This window comes from Euprymna scolopes, chromosome 34, assembly GCF_053919585.1.
Source record: "Euprymna scolopes isolate OS-2025 chromosome 34, ASM5391958v1, whole genome shotgun sequence".
Classification (NCBI taxonomy): Eukaryota; Metazoa; Mollusca; class Cephalopoda; order Sepiida; family Sepiolidae; genus Euprymna; species Euprymna scolopes.
This window is the reverse complement of record NC_136515.1, coordinates 83,727,496-83,741,004: the sequence shown is the minus strand read 5'-3', so window position 1 is coordinate 83,741,004 and position 13,509 is coordinate 83,727,496. Positions and strand designations below refer to the sequence as shown.

Below are 13,509 nucleotides of genomic sequence, written 5' to 3'. Positions count from 1 at the left end.
TATTTTGTCTTAGAAACTACTTAGTCGATCTGATTAAAATTTTGCCGAGAATGGCTAGACAAAATGCTTAACAATCACACTTGTTGCTCCCTTTATCAATAGTACTGACTCCAGGATAAAAGTGATAAGAAAAATGGGGGAAAAAAATTATAACCAAACCGAATTTTTTCTTTGTTTAAACAAAAAAAAAAAAATATATATATATATATATATATATATATATATATATGGGGGGGGTGAGTTTATATATTAGTATACTATACGCGTTTTCGTTTGGAAGCATACTAATGGAATATGCGCTTCTAGTGTAGATGACGCTTCTGTGCAATCATTATTTTGTAAGTTGTTTTAAAAGTATTGACGTTAAGTTTTTACATCAAGTATTTTTTTTTTACTTACATAAAGTGAACTGTAGCACGTCTCAATTTATGTATGAATAAAATATAATTTCACGCGTTTATGACCGGATAAAGCTCGGTGCCCTGCTAGTATATATATATATATATATATATATATATATATATATATATATATATATATATATATATATATATCATTATTAAATTAATTATTCAATCGCTTTAATAATACTTAAAGAAGGGCACCGTCTCGGATGTATAAAACTAAGAAATACTCATGTAGCTTTTATGCAATGTTCACGACTTCCTGTCGTTCGAACACTATGGATTGTCGAATATCTGCGCTCAAACTGAGCGTTTTTTAGTTTTTTGTGCCTTTCATTCCCGTTACAATCGTTTTGTGATTCGAAGGTCGAGCCTTATGTAAGTGAGTTTGATTTACGGCTGGGTTCGAATTTCTCGGTCGGCAGAAATTATTATCCTACACTGATAATTGCGTAAGCATGATCCTCTAATGTTTGTGTGTCTAAAAGAAGAATCATTATTCAATTATATTAATTTATTATAATTTTAAGAACATGAAATATAATGAATTTATTTCCACAGTCAAGAAACTGTGTTAATAGATTTCCTTGTGTGTGGCAGGTTTGCTCAAATAGCAAGTGCTCGTCTCGCATGCAAGAGGTTCGAGTTTCGAATCTTGAGTTCGGATGAGTCTGCTGGTGAGCCGAAATGAAAGCGAAACTCGAGTTTTTCATATCGGCTTTGTTGCGTTGCTTACTGTGCATATATATATATATATATATATATATATATATATACTGTGCATATAAATATATATATATATATGTATATATATATATGTGTACATATATATATACTGTGCATATATATATATATATATATAACACAAAGAAACCATGTATTCAAGTTGAATTCATTTTGTTTCATTGGCTATAAAAGCATTAATACTGCACTAGATATTAATATCTTCATCGTGTTTTCATTTAAATAGGATTGGGTTATTCAGATTTGACGGCAAATTAAAATTTGAAAACCATCCAAACTTGGCTTCGATATAAAGTCTGGACTCGGGTTTTCGTGTGCATGATGGTGGTAGTTCGTCACTAAAATCGAGCGGAGAGTCGCAATTCAGAACACCAGAACATAGGGAACGGGGTGGGGATCAGACGGATTAATATTCACTCCGTGTTTAATCACGAAACTGGCAGGTGTTTGCTAATAATCGGAGGCAGAAGAGGGTAAACGATGTAGCACGCTGCGAATTTCGAATCAGTCCTGGGTCGCATTTCGGATGGACAAACCTTCGAAACGCGAATGCCGATTGAATGGATAACCCCATGGAGAGAAAAACAAATTCCAGCCATCCGCATGACATGATTCGCTAACTTTAAAGAATACAGTGAAGTTTATGTGTAGGTAAATAGATTGAACTACAGGGAATTCGATTAAGAAATCTATTAATGGATATGGGGGCATATTATACGGATTTGAATAGGTTTCAAAATCACATAAATGCCATATTTAAACACACGCACACACACACACATTTACAAATTTTCGCATATTTTATTGGTTTGAAAATATAGTTTTTTTTTTACCAATTATCATCAAATTTTAAGCATAGACTAGAATTATGTTTAAAAAGCCTGAAAATTCTTATGTAGTTACATATCAAAGAAGCAAATATATAATCATTCCAATATCCAATTTGGCTACCGGTATATATATATATATATATATATATATATATATATATATATATATATATATATATATATATATATATATATGTATATATATATATATATAAAATTTAAAGGAGATTAGAACAATAGTCTAAAGAACAGAGTGTATTTTAATGTAATAGTGAAATTACTAATTTAATAAAAAAAAAGATAATTGCAACTTCTCTACCAACTTTGGATTTTGTAATGATGCCTAAATGCATTTTATTTTCCTTTGATACCTTGATAGCTACTTCTGACGAGTTAAGGGCAGAATAGATTCATTGATTGATAGAATAATTAAAATATCCATTAATTAATATAATAATTAAGTGAATGGTTTTGTGTTACGAAACAGTTGTTGTCAAGATTGTGAATGACAATGTAATTAAAGGAATAGATTGTGAGATGATCGACTTCATAAAATTTGGAATATAGGATTTTATCATTTGTTTAATTCAAGGGAAATGAAGTGGTTACCTCATACAAGCAACGGTAAACTTCAATCTAATAGAAATACCAGTATTGATATTTGAATCCTAACCAAATAAAAAAGCTCTATAATCACAGAAGAGGGAGGAGAGATTTTGTAACTTAGCCCAAAATGAAAGGACACCTGTTGGTTTTTCGATCCCTCTAATTCTCAATCCACTCAACTGAAAATACAATGTGTTATGCTGTGACTACTACAGTAACTGCAAGAACAATTTATATGAATTTGAGCTGCGTTGAATTTTTTTTCCAACTAGATTCCATTTATTCCACTGGATTTTAAGTTCTGACTATTAGATTATTTCTTAAGAAGTATCTTTCGCTTTTCGGACAACCTTTGAAAAAGCTTCCATGCAATTTTATTCCTGGTTAACTACATTTGTTTCGCACGCTGGTTTGCAATGTATGACTATAATAAATTGCAGTTTCATTTAAGACATTGCCAAGCAATTTCTACCTTTGTCGGTATTGTTTACTGGAAGTATTGGACGTCTTCTTCGATTGGACTCAAGCAGTGCCAATTCAGGAGAGATGTGGTTGTGGATTACGAAACCTTTCACAATTATACACGCATTTACCTATATAGTGGTGCATAGTGTCTATTGTAACTGAAAGAAAGCATCAATATATATATATATATATATATATATATATATATATATATATATATATATATATATATATATAAATAATAAGTGAACGAAAAAGGGATGGCATAAATAACCCTGTTTAAATGTCAAAACTTCTTTAAAAAATCGGAAAAAACAAATACAAAAAAAAAACAGTGAACGTGATGAAAAATTAAAAAAAACGAACATAACATAGGCATAAGCCTGTTTGAATATTAAAATTTTCAAAATCGAAAAAAAAGATCTGCCTCGAACGTGCAATCTTAAGATAATGACGCTACCGCTATAACGACTGTTCTATGATTGTGTGAGCGAAATTAGGTCGTTTTTTATATTCAAATTAATTCAAGAAAGAACATATTTTGCGCCTGACTGTTTGGCTAAATTGTCATGAAGGGACTATTTTTTGCTACCCTTCTCTGTAGAAAACATTAATAAAAAACCTGACTTCTTTGCTGTTGCGCTCACTGCCAAATAAAAAGTGACAGAAATTTAAATTAAAAAAATAAAAGAAAAGAGGGAATGACTTAAAAAAATATCGGCGAAACAGCGACCCTTCCCTGTAGAAAAGTGTCTAGTTAAGGGCGAAGCAATAAATGTTTTCAGAAAATCCTTCGATAGTTGTCCTCCGAAGGGTCGAGCTCTAAAACAATACCTATCTCCCGAAAATCCGTCGCCTCTTTCTAAAATTTCAGAAATACATACATACATACATACATACATACATGATGATTACAACGTCTTGTTAGACGAGTGCTACTCACTCAGACACGTAAAGTCCATGAGTCCAAAAATGACTTCCATCGCTACAGGACCATTTTAATAGACAAATGCCTGAGGGAGTATCTATACACAGATGATGTTATAGAGTCTTAGATTTGTACGAGAGCTAAGTCTCTCTCTCGGTTGAAAATGTTTAGATCCAGCAACAAGCAAGAGCAAGATAGCCAACAACAAATAAAACTGCAGACCAGCTAAATGCGGGTACTGGTCTCTTTTTTTTTTTACATAGGCATCACCACATTATCAAGGTCAAGAGGCCACTCAAGGATAAGGGTTAAAGAGTGTACAGTAGAACTTGGACATTATAGTAATCATTAGTAATGAAAATTTGGTAAAGTTGATAACTTATATGGAACGGCTCATCAAGAACTTATTTACGTTAGACTTGAAGACAACCATATTGTAGTCAGCCGGAAAGCCGGAAAACGGAAGAAAATTCCACAGGCGTGCAGTTCTAAGAAAAAAGCTTTGTTCATGGAATCTTCGTTTAGGTTTAGGCACAGATAAAGAGTGGGGGGAATTATTGATAGTGTTTACAGCTAGACGAGTGTTTCTTGTGAAAGTTTGGCGAGGGGGGGCCATAGATTGAAGCTCATTCGAAAAATTTCCATGAAAATAACGATACATCAGAGACAAACTCGCAACATCTCTTCTGTGAGATAAAGGTTGCAAGGAAGAGAAAAGGACATCTCCTACGAGGCTACGAAGTCTATTTTGAACTCTATCAAGGCAGGACAAGTCCTTTCTAGCAGCTCCTGCCCAGATGTGGCAACAGTATTCCATCCTTGGACGTACCTGGCTCTTATATAGATAGAGAATAGCAACAGCAGTGAGATATCTACCAGATCGATAGAAAGATCCCACCATTTTTCCAGCGGCCTTGGCAACAGATTTGATGTACGTGTTCCATTTAAGATCAGGAGTAATGGTCAAGCCAAGAAGTTTGTCAAAACTTGAGGCCTTCTGAAGACGAGAGCCATTCATTTCAATTGATGTCAGATGTGGATCAGAATGTTGATGATGTAAAGAGAGAAGCTTGGTTTTAGATGCATTAAAAGTAACCAGCCATTCTTTACCCCATTGTACTACGTGCTCAAGATCAGAGGAGAGAGAATTGGAGATAACTTGGTCGTTTACTGTCTTAGATGTGCCACCATAAATGGTAGTGTTGTCAGCATAGATGTCTACAAATGATGTAAGGATGTGATTTGGAAGATCATTAATGTAGATCAGGAAAAGAGTTGGGCCCAGGTTGGACCCCTGAGGGACACCGGCATTAATACTGTGAGCTTCTGATTTTTGCCCCTCAACTACTACTCTTATGAACCTATCAGAAAGAAATGATTTAATAATTGAGAAGACATTTCCAGCAATACCATAGCTAGAGATCTTATGAAGTAAACCTTTATGCCATACCCTATCAAAGGCCTTAGATATGTCAAGAGCAATTGCCCTAGAAAGGTTGCCTCTGTCGAGAGATTTGCTAATCCTATGAGATATAAATGTAAGCACATCTGCTGTAGATCTAGCAGAACGGAAACCATATTGAGTGTCACTAAGAAGGTTATTTTTGTTGAGATGGTTGATTACTTCTGTATTTAACACAGATTCCAGCAACTTACTCATGACGCACAGGAGACTTATTGGCCTGTACCGAAAGGGTGATGAGCGATCACCTGAATTCTTAAATACAGGGCATACTGATGAAATTTTCCAGGGAGATGGGAAACTATTCTCCTTAAGACAACGTTTAAACAGTTTTGTAAGTATGGGCGCTAGTTCAAGTTGAAGTTTTTTGAGTACTATAATTGGAAATACGTCAGGGCCAGTTGCTTTACTGGAATCAAGGTTTTTGATTAGCTTGGCAACATCACGTACAGATATACGTATATCACATAGCGTGTTTTCTGATACAGGAGGAAATATTGGAGGTTGGCAGCCTTGATCGCAAAGGGTAGAATTAGCTGCGAAGTTCTTGACAAAGAGTTTGGCTTTGTCTGATGCTGACGAGATTACCTCAGGTCCATTGATAATAGTTGGGATGGAGCAAACGCTTCTGTTCATGATTCTGTTTGCTATTGGCCAAAACTGGTGGTCTCCCGCTTTATGGTTTTTTTTTTAAATCAGAGATTTGCTTCTCCTAGAAAGTTTACCTTCACCACGGCTTACGGGAGCCCTCTCCACATCAACACACATATACGCACACACAAATATAGACGGTGTTAGTTGGCCAGCCATTGCCCCAGAAATAATGTTCATTCGTCCTTTGGAATGCCTTGTTTTTAATCCTTCAAGAAGACTAGCCGCCCTCTTCCACAAACAAGTCTCGTGGGGGAACCAGTTTACTCGCCGCTAACCCGACCATGAGGCAGGTAGTACTGGGGTACATGGTACCAGTAGCATATGACATGACCTGACATACATACATACATACATATATTTAAACATATAGGTGAAATTTATATTATGGATTGTATTGGACCAAATATATAGTAATGATTTTTAAAGGAAAAAAAAATGAATTCTGCGCCACCATCGAGAATCGAAATCAAAACGTTTGCTTTACGATTATGATTTACTTTGACATTATTACCCTACTTATTAAGACATGTGTGCTGCGAGGCAAAAGATTAAAACATAAACCAATAGATATTAAGTTACGTATGTTCAAATACCCTATATATTATGTTTTATATCTGTAGACTAAAATCTACCAATTTTTTTTTTTTTAATGAATTGTTATACGCATACATCAATATATATAGAAAGAGATTTGTGTTTACTATAAAGTTTTTTGCGCATATATTAAGCAAGGATAAATCATGTAGAATATCTGCATGAATATAATTACACGGAATAAATAACTAAAGATGATCATTCCATGAGAACCGAAAAACTAATAGGGAATTAATTTAAATGAATGTTTAAAAGAATATGCAAATTAGCTAGATCTTTTGCAGTGAATGCAATTTCACAGTCATATATGAGAAAGTTGTATTTATTTTTTGATAAATAGAAATTATCTGGATATCAATACACCTAAAGAGCACAAATTAAAAGGAGTATAGATAGAAGATGATTGTAAAATGATTTATATACCTGAACAATTTGCTTTTAGGAATAGTTAATTGTTAAGGCTGTCGTATTCTAACTTTAATTTATTATTTCGTTATTTGAATTTATATTAATTAGGGAAGATTGAACGGAGAGAAAGAGAAAGAGAAAGATTCCAAAAATATCTCATAGATTCTATTTGGCGCCATTTATGGGCTGACAAATAACAGCCATGATATTTATGACCAAAAACATTCGAGAAAAAATGTTTCTTTAAGTTTTAGTAGGGCTTTACAAGCAGCCATTTTTGTATGTAAAGCACGGTGGCTCCATCTAGTGTCATTTTTGTGGCTGCGTGTCATGGATTACCCGCCTTGTCGAATAAAGCGGTTGACAGGCAGACAAATAGGAAACGGTTGGGGAAACTATTAAAGTTGATGCAGTCAGGATGTTTAAGTAAATAAGATGCGACATGGGCCTAATTGCGAGAGAATACGTCGAGAGTTTAAAGAAAAATGAATGATGAAATATTTTGACAAAATAAACACAAAAAACGAAAAACGAACGAGATGCAAAAATATGAATTTTAAAGAAGTACTGTCGGAATATAATGGCGGATGGAATGCTAGTATAAAAGGAATAAAGGGGAAATAATGATGTAATAGGATATATTTTTGAAAGGAATGAGAAAACGAGAGAGAACGAAATTTAATGAGAGGAAACAAAAGGGAAAGGAAGAAGAGATAGAGTAAAAAACAATGTTAGAAAAGGAAAAGAATGAAGGTTTGAATGGCATAAAAAAGAATTACAGTATGGTAGAAAAGTAGAAAAATAGAGAGAAACAGGAAGAACACATGAAAATAAAAACAAATAGAGGAAAATGAATGGTTGTTTGTTTTTTACTGCATATCAAGCTTTTCGAGTTATTGAATGCCGAATCTAGCAATCTAGATTGTATGCTTCAATTTCTTTATATATATATATATCCAAATATACATTCATAGTGTTTATAATTGTGGATTTGCCTTAGGGCAGATTAATATTTTTCGTGGTATTTTATGCCGAATGCAGCAATTTTGGTAAAAGTCTTTTTTTTTAAGCTTCAAGTTCTTAATTTACTCAAATATATATTCATGGTGATGAAATATGACATTTAACTTAACGGAAAATCAACGCTTGTCGGGTTATTTTTATGTTTAACATATTAATGTTGAAAAACGGTGTTTTTCTTATATTTTTCGACATATTTATATGGATTAGGTTTGATTGTTTCTTGTGGGACATATCAGCAGTTTTCGGCTTATTTAGTGTCGCATGCCATCAGTTTTAAAAAAGAGTTATATGCTTCAAGTTTGTTCTATCTCGACAAAAGATCCCGTGGTTTCGTTTGCTTATTTCAACGATATATCAACCGTCGAGAGGTTGGTTAATGCCGAATCTATAATTTGTCCAAAATTAGTCATTGTTCAAATTTTTATTATCTCTCTCTCTCTCTCTCTCTCTCTCTCTCTATATATATATATATATATATATATATATATATATATATATATATATATATAGTGCATATGTATATATACATATATATAAACACACATATACACATATATATGTGTATATATATACATATATATATAGTGTGTGTCTATGTATATATATACATATATATATAAACATATATAGATACATATATATGTATATAAATTTAAAGGAGATTAGAGCAGTAGTCGAAAGAGCAGAGTGTATTTTAATGTAATAGTGAAATTACTAATTTAATTAAAATACAGGAAAAGAAAAAGTACTCGTTATAATTTATATATATAATAAGCTCGATAGGTAAATATCCTAGAGCTAATTTAATATTCAGTAATGTGATTGATAATTTAGAATTCATATTGGAATTAAATTAAAAATCCGTTTCATAAGAAGGAACAACAACAAAGTCAATAATTTGTACGATCGTTTCGGAAAACAATGTTTTTATTGTGGTAGACATTAAGCCACGGACAATAATTTTTACATATAGTATTTAAAAAAAAAACAAAGTTTCCTCATCAGCAAAAGTATTGGGAAGGGGGTTTTTAATATATGTAAAAGACACCATAAATAAACCTAGCATTAAAAGTAAGGCAGATGCATCTTTTAATTCTTCGGCTTTTGAAATCAGTAATTAAGGTCAAAGTATTCATATGGATGTTTATTGTAGCTTTTCAACTTATTGTTTTCCGAAACGATCCTACAAATTATTGACTTTGTTGTTGTTCCTTCTTATAAAACGGATTTTTAATTTAATTCTAATTTGAATTCTAAATTATCAAGCACATTACTGAATGTATATGTATATATATATATATGTATATATATATATCATATATATATATATATATATATATATATATGATATAGAAATGCAAAAATAGTTTAAGGATTTCATTTTACATTATGAGAGTAAAGATTAGAGCAAAATAGGCGGATGAAGATAGAGGGGCCTAGTTTTGAAAGCCGATTTATCATAATTCTTTTTGTAGGTTTCCAACTGCTTTTTGATTGTATTTGAAAGAGTAGAAATTAAAGTAAATTTCCTAAAGGATAAAATATTTGTACACGTAAAAAAAAAATTGGAAACATGTTTCCCGGCGAGCTCACCAATTCAGCGAAATTTTGAAGTTAAATAAATTCATTGTAAAAATCCTTTAAAAGATAAATATTAGTTTTCTGGATCTATTTCAAAGATACTTAGTAATGTAAAGTCCTAAGTTATTGAAATAATTAAAAAAAACACATTGTTTGTGAAAAAAATAATTTAATTGGCCCTCAAAAAGCAAATAATTCTACCATTCGCCAAGAACGCAGCAAATAAAGATGTATAAACACGATTATACGAAAGCTCAAAAATACAGCCAATCGAAATGCTGTTTCAGAATGAAGTCATGATAGTAAAAGTAGATTTCGTTTTCCCCCATACATGCATCCGTACTTTCTATTCTGAAGGTTTGTATCAATTTTTATCATTTTTAATTAGATTATTTTTTATGTTCCTGTTTTAAAATGATTTTTTTAATTAATGTTCGAGATTATATAAAAATTATGCGAAATCTGTAATTTTAAAAAAAGTAGAAATATTTTTGCTATTATAGTTTTTGTGTGAAAATATTAAATAAACAAGGCTTAATCCAATGTTAATACAGGTAGTTCGAGAAATTCATTTTTCTTCGAGTTATATCGAACTCATTAATTACGGACTTTATGGGCTTTTTTCGTAATGTTCCTGTAATTTTTTAGTGTTACAAATTAAATGTTTTATTTATATAAAAAAAGCAAAAATAAATTCTTATATCTTTTATTTAGTATTGAACACCATAACTTTAGTAAAGGTATTTTTGTTTAAACAAAAGAATACATTTCCCTAAGATTTAAATAAGATAATTAGTTCATTATATTCCGCGATCATTATTTGATGAATTAGAATTGGTTAATTACCTGGTATTTTTTGTGAATTTTTAAGTAAATCAAGGGGTCAAAATGTTTATACATTTTGAGCATCGGCATTCATTTTCCCCGTACCCAGTAAAGAACAAATACTTATATGTAATAATACTGGCGGTGACAAATCGATATACACTGACATAGATATTGCCAGGGCCGCTGCAAGAAAGCTGAGCTCTCTCTACCGTGCTAGACAACTACTAACACTCGAAAGTATCATGTACCTCTATAAGGCCACCATTCGCTAATGTATCGAGTATTGCTGTCACATTTGGGCTGGTGAATCTGCTACTAGTCTCTCGCTCCTTGACAAGGTTCAAAAGAGAGTCGCAAACATGATAGGCCCTGAACTGACATCTAAGCTTCAGCCTCTGTCCCATCGAAGAAATGCTGCATCCCTCTGCCTTTTCTACAAGTATTTTAGTGATGAATGCTCTGACGAACTGCAATCACTTGTGCCCCCACGACGTGAGCACCCTCGACTAACCCGACAGGCTGCTAAATCCCACCCCCACACTGTAGAGATCTCTGGATGTAAAAGATCTTTCTACTCCAATAGTTTCTTCCCCAGAACCGCTAGACTTTGGAATTCCATTCCAGGTCCCTGCTTCCCCAACAGTACTGACGTGCAGAAGTTCAAGTGTGACGTGAACCGACATCTTGCTGCCCAAATCCCTACATAGTACCCCAGTAGTTGTTGCCCCTGATAGTAGTCCCCTACACCAAAGTTGCAATTTGCCTTGTTTGGGGTGAAAATGTAATTATAAGTATATATATATATGCAGTATATTTTTCATATTAAAATTATTTTCAAAAAAATTAAGGTCATAGAACTCTGTATAATTTTACAATTCTAATATGTTTGGATGAGTAAAAGAAAATGCCTCACACTACCTGAGATCTTAGACGGAATAAGTATTGTCAGAAAAATAATCTAAACCGAAAAATGTGTTCGTGCCAAGAACATTTTGGAAAAAATAATGAAACAGGCTAGTCTAAATCAATTTTCCAAATGGATGTATATTTGGGTCTAACTTTGAAAATCAAGCCAAATAACTTGATATGTTAAAGTCTTTTTTATTGAATCAGCAACATCTAAATTCATTACGTAATTAAATTGATTTAAAGTATAACTTTATATTAACAATCGACATTTGATTTTTCTACAAATATGTGGCTATTTAATATATTAAAAATCTGCGTTGTATTAGCTTTCTGAATTTAGAAATTTAAATTGGAATTTTTGGTTTACATCTCAGAGAAAAAATCCTAACTAATTAGGATTTTGTTTTCTATAAAATATTTATTATATCATCGACTTTCGCTCTCACTTCTGTTCTATATGCTGGCATGTGTTGTACGGCTAATTTCTTTGTATTTTGCTCATTTTGTTTGTACTAGTAGTATTGCTTTGCATTTTGCTCATTTTGTTTGTATTAGAATTATTGCTTTACGATATGCCACTTCTATGACGGTAATAAAATTCTGAATCTACTAAGTTTTAAAAAGGTTTTACTTCATTTTTGGCTCGAAGTGTTTAATATCTCCAAATATATTATATTTACAGTGTTTAGTTTGTTAACAAACAGTGTCGATTTAGGAGACGTGTGGTTGTAGAATACACAACCTTTGCCTCACAATTACACGCGCAGCTACCCCTACAAGCGGTCTTTCAAGACTGAACGGAGGCATCGGAGTTTGTTGTTATTTGGTGACGTATTCTTTTTTGTCATTTAATGCCGATTACAAATTTATTTTATTAAAAAGGGTTTTCCACTGTAAGTTCTGTATATCTTCAAATATTTATTCATGGTGTTTTGTTTTGTGTGGCCGTTTTGTAGAGAGAAATTGCTGATTTTTTGTTGGTTTTTCAGAACATGATAAAATTTTATAACTGAACAAAAACACACAAAAAAACAATAGCACCAATTTTGCGTGGATTTTAGGTCAGGGAGTATCTATAGACGGATTGATCTGTTTGCCACAGATAATGAGTTGAAATAAAGAAGAAAATGATAAGAAAATAGATAAATACGGGAAATAGAAAAATCAACATTTGAAAAAAAAGGAGAGTGTAAGCGAATAAATAAGAAAAGGAAAGGGAAGATACGCCAAAGTAAGGGAGAAAATACAGAAGAAATGAATAAATGAACATAGAAAACAGATATGCGATAAAATTTAACCAAATTTTCGATTGAAGAAGAGGAAAAATAGCCTATGAGAAATTAAAAATAGGATTTGTTAAGGGCAGGAAAAGAGAACAATGAAAAAATGGAGGAAAAAATCGAAAGAATATATGAGGCAATATACAACAAGGAAAGAGAATTGAAAGAAAAAGTGAGAGGAAAGAAACGAGGAAATTAAAGGAAGAAAGAAGATAGGAAAGAAAGAAAGACAAAAAGGTAATTGGACAAAAAATGAAAGAGAAAAGAATGAGGGATGGTAGAAAAATTGGACAACAGAAAAAAAGAAACAAAATATAGAAAAAACTTTAAAAAGGGAAAGAAATGAAAGGTTAGATAATTAAAATTGGGCTAAAAAAAGAGACAATTACGGCGAAAAATATTAATTGATGAAGAAAAATTTGTAAGTAGAGATCAAATTTCTACCAACGTTTGAAAGATTTGTCGTTTACGCGTGCCTTTTAAAGTGATTTACTGAAGGATTGTTTTTTTTACGTTCTGCCTTCATAATTCTGTGATACGCTTTATCGGTATTTTCGTGAATTAAAAGATAACGACGTTGTTTATCACATGCAATTCTAACTGTATCACTTGCCGAATATTGTTTTTCAATTTGGAGGAGTCCCAATAATTTCCTGAATTTTAAAAGACAAAGGTAGAGTTTATTATGTGAATTGCTCGAGGATTTGTTTCTGCTTTAATAAAACATCAATAACGAAGAAAGTAAACTTCGTTCTTTTGGTCAAAAATGTAAATATATTTACAAATTACCATG

At 32.2% G+C, this 13,509-nt stretch overlaps 1 protein-coding gene across 6 annotated transcripts in view; it reads left to right on the top strand.

Annotated features, from left to right (window-relative positions):
* Positions 1-13,509, top strand: part of LOC145259312 (uncharacterized) — a 2,114,304-nt gene that overhangs the window by 1,702,052 nt on the left and 398,743 nt on the right. The window lies entirely within an intron of this gene.